The 13,799-nt window shown below is 39.1% G+C and overlaps 2 non-coding genes across 2 annotated transcripts; both read left to right on the forward strand.

Moving 5' to 3' along the window:
* Positions 1 to 745: 745 nt before the first annotated feature.
* Positions 746 to 849, forward strand: LOC112731258 (small nucleolar RNA R71). Its single transcript, XR_003167045.1, has one exon. It is a non-coding gene; the product is annotated as a small nucleolar RNA R71 (small nucleolar RNA).
* A 9,795-nt stretch (positions 850 to 10,644) lies between these two features.
* On the forward strand, positions 10,645 to 10,752 carry LOC112731299 (small nucleolar RNA R71). Its single transcript, XR_003167084.1, has one exon. It is a non-coding gene; the product is annotated as a small nucleolar RNA R71 (small nucleolar RNA).
* Positions 10,753 to 13,799: the final 3,047 nt, after the last annotated feature.

Here is a 13,799-nt window from a genome sequence, read left to right on the forward strand (position 1 = left end):
TTTCTAGCTTCTGGATGGCAGCTCCTTGGTTTTGCAGGTTAGAATTTACTTCTTCCTTAAAGGCTTTCAATTCGGTTATGTCTTGACTCATGGTCGCAAGCATTCCTTCTATCCTGTTTAATTGATCTTGAAATTGTTGGTTCGGATTAGGTTGGGTAGGTTAATTATTTTGGCCATGATATGATGGTTGGGAGTAAGTGTTTTGTGTGGCTTGGTATGATCTTTGGTTGGAGTTTTGGTATGTGGAATTGTTGTGTTGGTTATGGTTGTAAGGTTTGTGGTTTTGTGGTTGGGTTTGTTGGTTCCCCCACCCAAAGTTTGGGTGGTTTTTCCATCCTGGGTTGTAAGTGTTGGAATGTGGATCATATGATTGCCTTTGTTGGTTTCCCACATAGTTGGCCTCTTCCCAATCACCTCCTTCAGTGCTTACTTCCTCTTGATCTTGTGTGTGTATTGCAGCCACTTGCTTTGTTTCTAATTTCCTGGTGAGCTCTGCTAGTTGCTTGGTAAACACCTTGTTTTGGGCTAAAATTGTATCAACATGGTTCAGCTCCATGACTCCCTTAGTGTTGTGTCTCTCTGAAGCATAGTAGTACTCATTCTCAGCCACTGTCTCAATCACTTCAATGGCTTCTTCCACAGTCTTTTTCCTGTTCAATGAACCTCCTGATGATGGTCTACAGCCTTCCTTGATTCATAAGAAGGTCCATCATAGAAAATATGCAATTGCACCCAGTCATGGAACATGTCTGGTGGGCATTTCCTTGTCAAATCCTTGAATCTCTCCCATGCCTCGTAGAGAGTTTCACCATCTTGTTGTCTAAAAGTCTGAACCTCAGATCGAAGCCTATTGACCTTTTGTGGGGGGTAGAAACGTGCCAGAAACTTGCTTTCCACCTCATCCCAGGTTGTTAGGCTCCCCCTTGGGAATGATTCCAGCCACTTAGCTGCCTTGTCCCTAAGTGAAAATGGGAACAAGAGCAGTTTATAGGTATCTTCCTGGACTCCATTGGACTTCACAGTGTCGCAAATTCTCAGGAATTTTGTGAGATGTTGGTTTGGATCTTCATTAGCACTCCCACCAAATGAACAATGATCCTCCACAAGTGATATTAGCTGTGGTTTGAGTTCAAAATTGTTGGCCTGAATGGGTGGTTTCTGAATGCTGCTACCACAATTCCCAGAGGTTGGGTTTATGTATGAACCAAGAACTCTCCTCTCAGGAATGGCATTGTTTCCATCAGCCCTCTCATGGTTGTGAACTTCTCTATCCATGTTGAGATCTAAAGCTTCCTCAAAATTATCCTCAGATTCTCCTTCAGATTCCTCTTCTCTCAGTACTCTCTTCCCTCTTGCTTCCCTTCTAATTCTATGAAGGGTCCTCTCTGGTTCGGTATATGGAGGAGTTGATGTCTCTCCTCTCCTACCTGTCATACAAGAACACAGCACAGGCACCAAACAAGTGAAATACTCTTGGTTAATGGAAGAGTATGGTTAGAGCAGTTGAGGAATTAATTCAAATAGTTAGTGAGTCAGTGAGTTAGTTGCTTGAATTTAAAGGCATAAAGAAAGAAAGCATGTAACAGAGTGCAGAAATTAAAATTCAACAAGTAACTTGAACTGAATTAACAAAGCAAGAAAAATGCTCAATCTAGTTAACTTCCAATTTGAGAATTGTCAATCGAAAACCAATCCCCGGCAACGGCGCCATAAACTTGATGCGCATAAACTTGTTATGCTACGATTTAGGAAATTGCACGATCGGCAAAATTCCTTCCGGCAAGTGCACCAGTTATCGTCAAGTAAAAACTCACAATAGAGTGAGGTCGAATCCCACAAGGATTGGTTGAGTGAGCAATTCGGATTAGAAGTATGTTCTAGTTGAGCGGAATCAAGATTTAGATGAGAATTGCGGAATGTAAAATTGCATGAATTAAAGAGCGAGAAGCTAAATTGCTAAAATTAAAAGGGATGGGGGTGATTGCATGAATTTAATTGCAGAATGTAAAGAGAAAGTGGTAAATCAGAAATGGGGAGTTCATTGGGTGTTAGGAGATATTGAGATCTCCGAATCAAAACAACTTTTATCCCTTCCTCAACCAATGCATTCATTGAATTTTGCTTGGCAATCTTATATGATTGGATCCCAATCCCTTGGCTCACCAATTCTCTCTAAAAACAAACAAATTCCCAATCCCTTGGTTTAAATGTTCATAAGAAGAGATGATGCTCGATCACTGATTATACCACACAGTTTCATGAACCACAATTTGGTAGGATTACATGTCACAATATCCATCCAAACCCCAATCCAATTCACTGTGAGAAAGCTTCTCTAGCATGAATCCTCCATTCCTTTCCCAAGGTTCCGAAGGATTCCAATTATGGGCAGTTTCTTTCCCAAGACAACTACCCAATGGAATTAGATCGAGAAGCTTTCTAACAAAATTCAAGAGAAAAGATTGAAGAAGAAGATAAAACTATTATTGATTCATTGAATTACAATAGAGCTCCCTAACCCAATGAAAGGGGTTTAGTGAGTCATAGCTCTGAATTCAATTACAAAACTAAAGGAAAATGATCCAAAGTTCTCTGTGTGTAAAAACTTCTCCTAACTAACTTAAATTCTATCCTATTTATACACTTTCTAAATTGAGCTTCTGTTGTGTTTCTTGGGCTTTGAGGCCTTTCCCTGATTTCCTTTTACTTTGGGTTTATGGTCCATAATCCTGATGAGGCTGTGATCCAATTCTGTAACATTCATTGAGCAAACTTAGTGATAAACAAGTAATGACACAAGACTCAACAAATTGAAGCTCCAGACTCATCAATCCTTCAGGCCCAATCCCATAAACCATGACATTCAATTGGGTTTCATACCATAATATGTTCAAGTTAATGTTTGTGCTCAAATGCTACTTAAACTTCAATATATTTGGCCCAGAAACCCCTTTCAAAAAGTGGCGTTTAAGTTGAAGTTTAAGTTTCAGTTTAAGGTTAAACTGAAACTTAAACGTGGAAATGGAAGAAAGCAACCCAGGAGTGTGAAATGTCGAACACGTTTAAGCTTCAGTTTAAGGTTAAACTGAAGCTTAAACGTGGAAATGAAGAAAGCAACCCTGGAGGAGCAATTGGGTCGAACACGTTTAAGCTTCAGTTTAAGGTTAAACTGAAGCTTAAACGTGGAAATGAGAAAGCAACCCTGGAGGAGGGAAATAGTCGAACACGTTTAAGCTCCAGTTTAAGGTTAAACTGGAGCTTAAACGTGGAAATGCTCCTGGTGCCTTTCTTACTTCTGGCGTTTAACCTCCAGTTTAAGGTTAAACTGGAGGTTAAACGTGGAGATGCTTCCTGGTGAGAAATTGTGTCGAACACATTTAAGCTCCAGTTTAAGGTTAAACTGGAGCTTAAACGTGGAAATGCTCTCTTGGTGAAATTCTCATTCTGGCGTTTAACTTCCAGTTTAAGGTTAAACTGGAGGTTAAACGCCAGTTCCAGCATTTCTTAGCCTTCATGATTCTGGCGTTTAAGCTCCAGTTTAGGCTTAAACTGGAACTTAAACTCCACATGTGATATTTAAGCTTCCTTTATTGATTTTGTTGCTTCCTTGCCTAGCCTCTTCTTCCCTGAAATCATCCAAACAATTGCATCAAAGTCTTGCAAAATTTCATGAGAAATCTTCCATTCATAGCATTCAAGTAATATAACTAAAACTCATGGATTTTGCATCAAAATCATACTGTTTGGATGGTTCATTGCTTTGTTATTCATTTAACCATTCTTGGTTACTTTAAGCTCAAGAAAATGCATAAGACAACTAAAACTAACAGAAAAATGCTAGTGAAACTAGCCTAAGATGCCTTGGCATCAGGCTTCAACAGATTATGAAGAAACTCTAGAATTCCTTCTTAAAAATTTTAAAGAACATAGAATAATTTATAAAATTTTTTTTCGAAAATAAGAATAATAAAAAATAAAAAGCTTAAAATTAAAAATAAAATTACTTAATCTGAGCAACAAGATGAACCGTCAGTTGTCCAAACTCGAACAATCCCCGGCAACGGCGCCAAAAACTTGGTACGCACAATTGTAATCTCAACTCTTTATCACAACTCCGCACAACTAACCAGCAAGTGCAGTGGGTCATCCAAGTAATAAACCTTACGTGAGTAAGGGTGGATCCCACGGGGATTGTCAGCTTGAAGCAAGCTATGGTCATCTTGTAAATCTCAGTCAGGCGGATTCAAATGGTTATAGAGAATTGATAATTAAAAGATGAATAAAATATAAAATAGGATAGAGATACTTATGTAATTCATTGGTGAGAATTTCAGATAAGCGTATGAAGATGCTTTGTTCCTCCTAAACTTCTGCTTTCCTATTGCCTTCTTCCAATCATTCATACTCCTTTCCATGGCAAGCTTATGTTGGGTTTCACCGTTGTCAATGGCTACCTCCCGTCATCTCACTGAAAATGGTCCAAATGCGCTGTCACCGCACAGCTAATCAGTTGTTGGTTCTCGATCATGTTGGAATAGGATCCATTGATCCTTTTGCGTCTGTCACTACGCCCAACACTCGCGAGTTTGAAGCTCATCACATTCATCCCTTCCCAAACCCTACTCGGAATACCACAGACAAGGTTTAGACTTTTCGGATCTCAGGAATTCTGCCAATTGATTCTAGCCTATACCACGAAGACTCTGATCTCATGGAATGGAAGGCTCGGTTGTCAGGCGAGGCAACCATGCGTCATGAACCAGGAGGCTAAGAGATACGCACTCAAGCTATTGCAAGTAGAACAGAAGTGGTTGTCAGGCAAGCGTTCATAGGTGAGAATGATGATGAGTGTCACGGATCATCACCTTCTTCAGCTTGAAGAATGAGTGTATATCTTAGAGAAAAAATAGGCTTGAGTTGAATAGAAAAACAATAGTACTTTGCATTAATTCATGAAGAACAGCAGAGCTCCATACCTTAATCTATGGTGTGTAGAAACTCCACCGTTGAAAATACAAAAGTGATAATGGTGGTCGTTGGCTTCGGCCCCCAGAGAGGGAACCAGAAGAACCAAGATGATCCGAAGATATAAATACAATGGTAAAAAGTCCTATTTATACTAAACTAATTACTAGGGTTTACAGAAATGAGTAAATGATGCAGAAATCCACTTCCGGACCCACTTGGTGTGTGCTTGGGCTGAGCATTGAAGCTTTCACGTGTAGAGGTCTTCCTTGGAGTTAAACGCCAGTTTGTAACCTGTTTCTGGCGTTTAATTCTGCTTTGAAACCTATTTCTGGCATTTAACTCCAGAATAGGGCAGAAAGCTGGCGTTGAACGCCAGTTTGCGTCATCTAAACTCGGGCAAAGTATGGACTATTATATATTGCTGAAAAGCCCTGGATGTCTACTTTCCAACGTAATTGAGAGCGCGCCATTTAGACTCCTGTAGCTCCAGAAAATCCACTTGAGTGCAGGGAGGTCAGAATCCAACAGCATCTGCAGTCCTTCTTCAGCCTCTGAATTTGATTTTTGCTCAAGTCCCTCAATTTCAGCCAGAAATTACCTGAAATCACAGAAAAACACACAAACTCGTAGTGAAGTCCAGAAATGTGATTTTTATTTAAAAACTAATAAAAATATACTAAAAACTAACTAAATCATACTAAAAACTATATAAAAATAATGCCAAAAAGCGTATAAATTATCCGCTCATCACAACACCAAACATAAATTGTTGCTTGTCCCCAAGCAACTGAAAATCAAATAGGATAAAAAGAAGAGAATATACTATAAATCCCAAAATATCAATGAAACTTAGCTCCAATCAGATGAGCGGGACTAGTAGCTTTTTGCCTCTTGAATAGTTTTGGCATCTCACTTTATCCATTGAAGTTCAGAATGATTGGCATCTATAGGAACTTAGATTTTAGATAGTTTTATTGATTCTCCTAGTTCAGTATGTTGATTCTTGAACACAGCTACTTTATGAGTCTTGGCCGTGGCCCTAAGCACTCTGTTTTCCAGTATTACCACCGAATACATACATGCCACAGACACATAACTGGGTGAACCTTTTCAGATTGTGACTCAGCTTTGCTAAAGTCCCCAATTAGAGGTGTCTAGGGTTCTTAAGCACACTCTTTTTTTGCTTTGGACCTTGACCTTAACCGCTCAGTCTCAAGTTTTCACTTGACATCTTCACGCCACAAGCACATGGTTAGGGACAGCTTGGTTTAGCCGCTTAGGCCAGGATTTTATTCCTTTAGGCCTTCCTATCCACTGATGCTCAAAGCCTTGGATCCTTTTTATTACCCTTGCCTTTTGGTTTTAAGGGCTATTGGCTTTTTGCTCTTGCCTTTTGGTTTAAAGAGCTTTTGGCTTTTTCTGCTTGCTTTTTCTTTTTCTTTCTCTTTTTTTTCGCCATTTTTCTTTTCTCTTCTTTTTTTTCGCATTTTTTTCTGCAAGCTTTGTTCTTCACTGCTTTTTATTGCTTCAAGAATCATTTCTATAATTTTTCAGATTATCAAATAATATTTCTCCTTTTTCATCATTCTTTCAAGAGTCAACATATTTAACATTCATAAACCACAATATCAAAAGACATATGCACTGTTCAAGCATTCATTCAGAAAACAAAAAGTATTGTCACCACATCAAAATAATTAAACTAGTTTCAAGGATGAATTCGAAACCATGTACTTCTTGTTCTTTTGTTTTTAGAACAGTTTTCATTTAAGAGAGGTGATGGATTCATAGGACATCCATAGCTTTAAGACATAGACACTTAAACACTAATGATCATGTAATAAAGACACAAACATAATTAAACATAAAGCATAGTAAACGAAAAATAGAAAAATAAGAACAAGGAGATTAAAGAATGGGTCCACCTTAGTGAGGGTGACGTCTTCCTCTTCTTGAAGAACTAATGGTGCTCTTAAGCTCCTCTATGTCTCTTCCTTGTCTCTGTTGCTCCTCCCTCATAGCTCTTGGATCTTCTCTAATCTCATGGAGGATGATGGAGTGCTCTTGGTGCTCCATTCTTAGTTGTCCCATGTTGGAGCTTAATTCTCCTAGGGAAGTGTTGATCTGCTCCCAATAGTTTTGTGGAGGGGAGTGCATCCCTTGAGGCATCTCAGGGATTTCATGGTGAGGAATTTTCTCATGCTCTTGTTGAGGTCCATTATCTCTTGTTTGTTCCATCCTTTTCTTAGTGATGGGCTTGTCCTCATCAATGAGGACATCTCCCTCTATGTCAATTCCAGCCGAATTGCAGAGGGGGCAAATAAGGTGAGGAAAGGCTAACCTTGCCAAAGTGGAGGACTTGTCAGCCACCTTGTAGAGTTCTTGAGGTATAATCTCATGAACTTCTACTTCCTCCCCAATCATGATACTATGGATCATGATGGCCCGATCCATAGTAACTTCAGACCGGTTGCTAGTAGGAACGATTGAGCGTTGAATAAACTCCAACCATCCTCTATCTACAGGCTTAAGGTCCAGTCTTCTCAATTGAATCGGCTTGTCTCTTGAGTCAACTTTCCATTGAGCTCCTTCCACACATATGTCTATGAGGACTTGGTCCAACCTTTGATCAAAGTTGACCCTTCTAGTGTAGGGGCGTGCGTTTTCTTGCATCATTGGCAAGTTGAACGCCAACCTTACATTTTTCGGACTGAAATCTAAGTAATTCCCCCAAACCATTGTAAGCCAATTCTTTGGATTCGAGTTCACACTTTGATCATGGTTCCTAGTGATCCATGCGTTTGCATATAACTCTTGAACCATTAAGATCCCGACATGTTGAATGGGGTTGGTGAGAACTTCCCAACCCCTTCTTCTAATCTCTTGTCGGATCTCCGGATACTCATTCTTTTTTAGCTTGAAAGGAACCTCAGGGATCACTTTCTTCTTGGCCACAACTTCATAGAAGTGGTCTTGATGGACCTTTGAGATGAATCTCTCCATCTCCCATGACTCAGAGGTGGAAGCAATTGCCTTCCCTTTCCTCTTTCTTGATGTTTCTCTGGCCTTAGGTGCCATTAATGGTTATGGAAAAACAAAAAGCAATGCTTTTACCACACCAAACTTAAAATGTTTGCTCGTCCCCGAGCAAAAGAAGAAAGAAAGAAGGAGAAGAAGAAGAAAAAATGGAGGAGAGGGAGAGAGGTGTGTATTCGTCCAAGGGGAAGAAGAAAGGGTTGTGTTGTGTGAAAATGAAGAAGGAATGAGGGGTTTATATAGGAGTGGGGGGAGGTTTAGGGTTTGGCCATTAGGGTTGGGTTTGGGAGGGAAAATAGTTTGAATTTTAGAGGTAGGTGGGGTTTATGGGGAAGAGTGGAGGGATGTGAGTGGTTAAGAGGTGATGGGGAAGAGTGATTGAGGTGATTGGTGAAGGGATTTGGGGAAGAGGGGAGAAGAGGAGAGAAAAAGAGGTGGAGTAGGTGAGGATCTTGTGGGGTCCACAGATCCAGTGGGGTCAAGGACTTAACATCCCTGCTCCAATTAGGCGTGCAAAACGCCCTTTGTATGCAATACTGGAGTTTAACGCCAGACTGCTGCCTGTTTTTGGCGTTAAAAGCCCAAATGTAGCCTGTTTCTGGCGTTTAACGCCACTTCCATGCTCTGTTCTGGCGTTAAACACCAGTCTGGTGCTTATTTCTTGCATTTAATGCCAGCTTGATGCTTCTTTCTGGCGTTAAACGCCAGTTTGATGCTTCTTACTAGCGTTTAAACGCCAGTAAGCTCTTCCTCCAGGGTGAGCTGTTTTTAAAGCTGTTTTTCATTCTGTTTTTTATTTTTCAGTAGTTTTTGTGACTCCACATGATCAACCTAAAAAAAATAAAATAACAATAGAAAATAAATAGATATAATTAAATAACATTGGGTTGCCTCCCAACAAGCGCTTCTTTAATGTCAATAGCTTGATAGTGAGCTCTCATGGAGCCTCACAGATGTTTAGAGCATTGTTGGAACCTCCCAACACCAAACTTAGAGTTTGAATGTGGGGGTTCAACACCAAACTTAGATTTTGGTTGTGGCCTCCCAACACTAAACTTAAAGTTTGACTGTGGGGGCTTTGGTTAACTCTGCAGTGAGAGAAGCTTTTCATGCTTCCTCTCCATGGTTACAGAAGGAGATCCTTGATTTTTAAACACAAGGTTGTCCTCATTCAGTTGAAGGACCAATTCTCCTCTGTCCACATCAATCACAGCTCTTGCTGTGGCTAGGAAGGGTCTTCCAAGGATGATGGATTCATCCTCTTCCTTCCCAGTGTCTAGGATTATGAAATCAGCAGGGATATAAAGGCCTTCAACCTTTACTAGCATGTCCTCTACTAGTCCATAAGCCTGTTTTATTGAGTTGTCTGCCATCTCTAATGAGATTCTGGCAGCTTGTACCTCAAAGATCCCAAGTTTCTCCATTACATAGAGTGGCATTAAGTTTATTTCTGACCCCAGGTCACACAGAGCCTTCTCAAAGGTCATGGTGCCTATGCTACAGGAAATTAAGAAATTTACCAGGATCCTGTTTCTTTTGAGGTAATTTATGCCTGTCCAATGCATTCAGTTCATTGGTGAGCAAGGGAGGTTCATCTTCCCAAGTCTCATTACCAAATAATTTGGCATTCAGCTTCATGATTGCACCAAGGTATTTAGCAACTTATTCTTCAGTAATGTCTTCATCCTCTTCAGAGGATGAATACTCATCAGAGCTAATGAAGGGCAAAAGGAGGTTCAATGGAATCTCTATGGTCTCTAGATGAGCCTCAGATTCCTTTGGTTCCTCAAAGGGAAACTCCTTATTGATCACTGAGCGTCCCAGGAGGTCTTCCTCACTAGGATTCACGCCCTCCTCCTCCTCTTTGGGTTCGGCCACACCAAGCAAGGTAATGGCCTTGCACTCTCTTTTTGGATTCTCTTCTGTATTGCTTGGGAGAGTACTGGGAGGAGTTTCAGTGACTCTTTCACTCAGCTAGCCCACTTGTGCCTCCAAATTTCTAATGGAGGGCCTTGTTTCATTCATGAAACTTAGAGTGGCCTTAGATAGATCAGAGACTATATTTGCTAAGCTAGATGAATTCTACTCAGAATTCTCTGTCTGTTGCTGAGTGAATGATGGAAAAGGCTTGCTATTGCTAAACCTGTTTCTTCCACCATTATTAAAGCCTTGTTGAGGCTTTTGTTGATCCTTTCATGAGAAATTTGGATGATTTCTCCATGAGGGATTATAGGTATTTCCATAGGGTTCCCTCATGTAATTCACCTCTGCTATTGCAGGGTTCTCAGGATCATAAGCTTCTTCTTCAGAAGATGCCTCTTGAGTACTGTTGGATGCAGCTTGCAATCCATTCAGACTCTGAGAAATCATATTGACTTGCTGAGTCAATATTTTATTCTGAGCCAATATGGCATTCAGAGTATCAATTTCAAGAACTCCCTTCCTCTGAGGTGTCCCATTACTCACAGGATTCCTTTCAGAAGTGTACATGAACTGGTTATTTGCAACCATGTCAATGAGTTCCTGAGCTTCTGCAGGCATTTTCTTTAGGTGAATGGATCCACTTGCAGAATGGTCCAATGACATCTTAGATAATTCAGACAGACCATCATAGAATATATCCAGGATGGTCCATTCTGAAAGCATGTCAGAAGGACACTTTTTGGTCAGTTGCTTGTATTTCTCCCAAGCTTCATAGAGGGATTCACCTTCTTTCTGTTTGAAGGTTTGAACATCCACTCTAAGCTTGCTAAGCTTTTGAGGAGGAAAGAACTTGGCTAAGAAAGCCGTGACCAGCTTATCCCAAGAGTTCAGGCTATCCTTAGGTTGAGAGTCCAACCATATTCTAGCTCTGTCTCTTACAGCAAACGGGAAAAGCATAAGCCTGTAGACCTCGGAGTCAACCCCATTGGTCTTAATAGTATCACAGATCTGCAAGAATTCAGTTAAGAACTGAAAAGGATCTTCTGATGGAAGTCCATGAAACTTGCAGTTATGTTGCATCAGAGAAACTAATTGAGGCTTTAGCTCAAAATTGTTTGCTCCAATGGCAGGGATTGAGATGCTTCTTCCATGTAAATTGGAATTTGGTGCAGTAAAGTCACCAAGCATCTTCCTTGCATTGTTATTATTTTCGGCCATGTCTCCTTCTTTTTCGAAAATTTCTGTCAGATTTTCTTCAGAGAGTTGTGCTTTAGCTTCCTTTAGCTTCCACTTCAGAGTCCTTTCAGGTTCAGGATCAGCTTCAACAAGAATGTTCTTATCCTTGTTCCTGCTCATATGAAAAAGAAGAAAACAGAAAAGAAGAGGAATCCTCTATGTCACAGTATAGAGATTCCTTTATGTGAGTAGAAGAAGAAAAGAAATTCAAACACAGAAAGAGGGAGAGGGTTCGAATTTTTAAGAAGAAGGGAAGTGTTAGTAGATAAATAAATAATTAGAAGGAGGTGAGAGAGAAGAATTTTCGAAAATAATTGAAAAGAAAAAAATATTTTTTTTGTTTTTTTTAATTTAAAATTAAAGTTAAAATTCGAAAATCTTAAAAATGAAATTAAATTAAATTAAAATTTAAAACAAATAGTTAATTAAAAAGGAATTTTGAAAAAGAGGAAGGTGATTTTCGAAAATTAGAGAGAGATAATTAGTTAGGTGGTTTTAAAAAAGATAAGAATCAAGCAAAAAGATAAGATTAATTGAAAAAGATTTGAAAATTAAATTTTGAAAAGATAAGAAGTTAGAAAAGATTTTGAAATTGATTTTGAAAAAGATGTGATCGAAATTTATTTTGAAAAATATTTGAAAAAGAAATTTAAAAAGATTTGATTTTGAAAATTAAAGTTGGTTACTTGACTAACAAGAAACAAAAAGATATGATTTTAAAATTTAAAGATTGAACCTTTCTTAATAGGCAAGTAACAAACTTTAAAATTTTTTTGAATCAATCACATTAATTGTTAGCAAGGATTTTGAAAATATGAAATAGAAATAAGAAAAAGATTTTGAAAATAAATTTTGAAAATTTCGAAATTATGAAAGAAAAAATGAAAAAGATTTGATTTTTGAAAAAGAATTGAAAAAGATAGAATTTTTAAATTGAAAATTTGATTTGACTCATAAGAAACAACTAGATTTTAAAAATTTTTTGAAAAAGTCAACTCAAATTTTTGAATTTTATGAGATGAAAAAGGGAAAGATATTTTTTTATTTTTGAATTTTTAATGAAAAAAGAGGAAAACAACCAAAAGACTCAAAACATGAAAATTATGAATCAAAACACACAATGCATGCAAGAACGCTTTGAATGTCAAGATGAAGACCAAGAACACTTTGAATGTCAAGATGAACACCAAGAACTTATTTTTGAAAATTTTTTTAAGAAAAGAAAAACATGCAAGACACCAAACTTTAAAAATTTTTAATGTTGAGACACTAATAAATTGAAAATGCATATGAGAAACAAGAAAAGACACAAAACAAGAAAAATTAAAGATCAAACATAGAAAATTATCAAGAACAACTTGAAGATCATGAAGAACACATGCATGAATTTCAGATAAGCGTATGAAGATGCTTTGTTCCTCCTAAACTTCTGCTTTCCTATTGCCTTCTTCCAATCATTCAAACTCCTTTCAATGGCAAGCTTATGTTGGGTTTCACCGTTGTCAATGGCTACCTCCCGTCCTCTCACTGAAAATGGTCCAAATGCGTTGTCACCGCACGGCTAATCAGTTGTTGGTTCTCGATCATGTTGGAATAGGATCCATTGATCCTTTTGCGTCTGTCACTACGCCCAACACTCGCGAGTTTGAAGCTCATCACATTCATCCCTTCCCAGACCCTACTCGGAATACCACAGACAAGGTTTAGACTTTTCGGATCTCAGGAATTCTGCCAATTGCTTCTAGCCTATACCACGAAGACTCTGATCTCATGGAATGGAAGGCTCGGTTGTTAGGCGAGGCAACCATGCGTCATGAACCAGGAGGCTAAGAGATACGCACTCAAGCTATTGCAAGTAGAACAGAAGTGGTTGTCAGGCACGCGTTCATAGGTGAGAATGATGATGAGTGTCACGGATCATCACCTTCTTCAGCTTGAAGAATGAGTGTATATCTTAGAGAAGAAATAGGCTTGAGTTGAATAGAAAAACAATAGTACTTTGCATTAATTCATGAAGAACAGCAGAGCTCCACACCTTAATCTATGGTGTGTAGAAACTCCACCGTTGAAAATACAAAAGTGATAATGGTGGTCGTTGGCTTCGGCCCCCAGAGAGGGAACCAGAAGAACCAAGATGATCCGAAGATATAAATACAATGGTAAAAAGTCCTATTTATACTAAACTAATTACTAGGGTTTACAGAAATGAGTAAATGATGCAGAAATCCACTTCCGGACCCACTTGGTGTGTGCTTGGGCTGAGCATTGAAGCTTTCACGTGTAGAGGTCTTCCTTGGAGTTAAACGCCAGTTTGTAACCTGTTTCTGGCGTTTAATTCTGCTTTGAAACCTATTTCTGGCATTTAACTCCAGAATAGGGCAGAAAGCTGGCGTTGAACGCCAGTTTGCGTCATCTAAACTCGGGCAAAGTATGGACTATTATATATTGCTGAAAAGCCCTGGATGTCTACTTTCCAACGCAATTGAGAGCGCGCCATTTGGACTTCTGTAGCTCCAGAAAATCCACTTGAGTGCAGGGAGGTCAGAATCCAACAGCATCTGCAGTCCTTCTTCAGCCTCTGAATTTGATTTTTGCTCAAGTCCTTCCATTTCAGCCAGAAATTACCTAAAATCACG

Source organism: Arachis hypogaea, chromosome 12, assembly GCF_003086295.3.
Source record: "Arachis hypogaea cultivar Tifrunner chromosome 12, arahy.Tifrunner.gnm2.J5K5, whole genome shotgun sequence".
In the NCBI taxonomy this organism is placed as follows: Eukaryota; Viridiplantae; Streptophyta; class Magnoliopsida; order Fabales; family Fabaceae; genus Arachis; species Arachis hypogaea.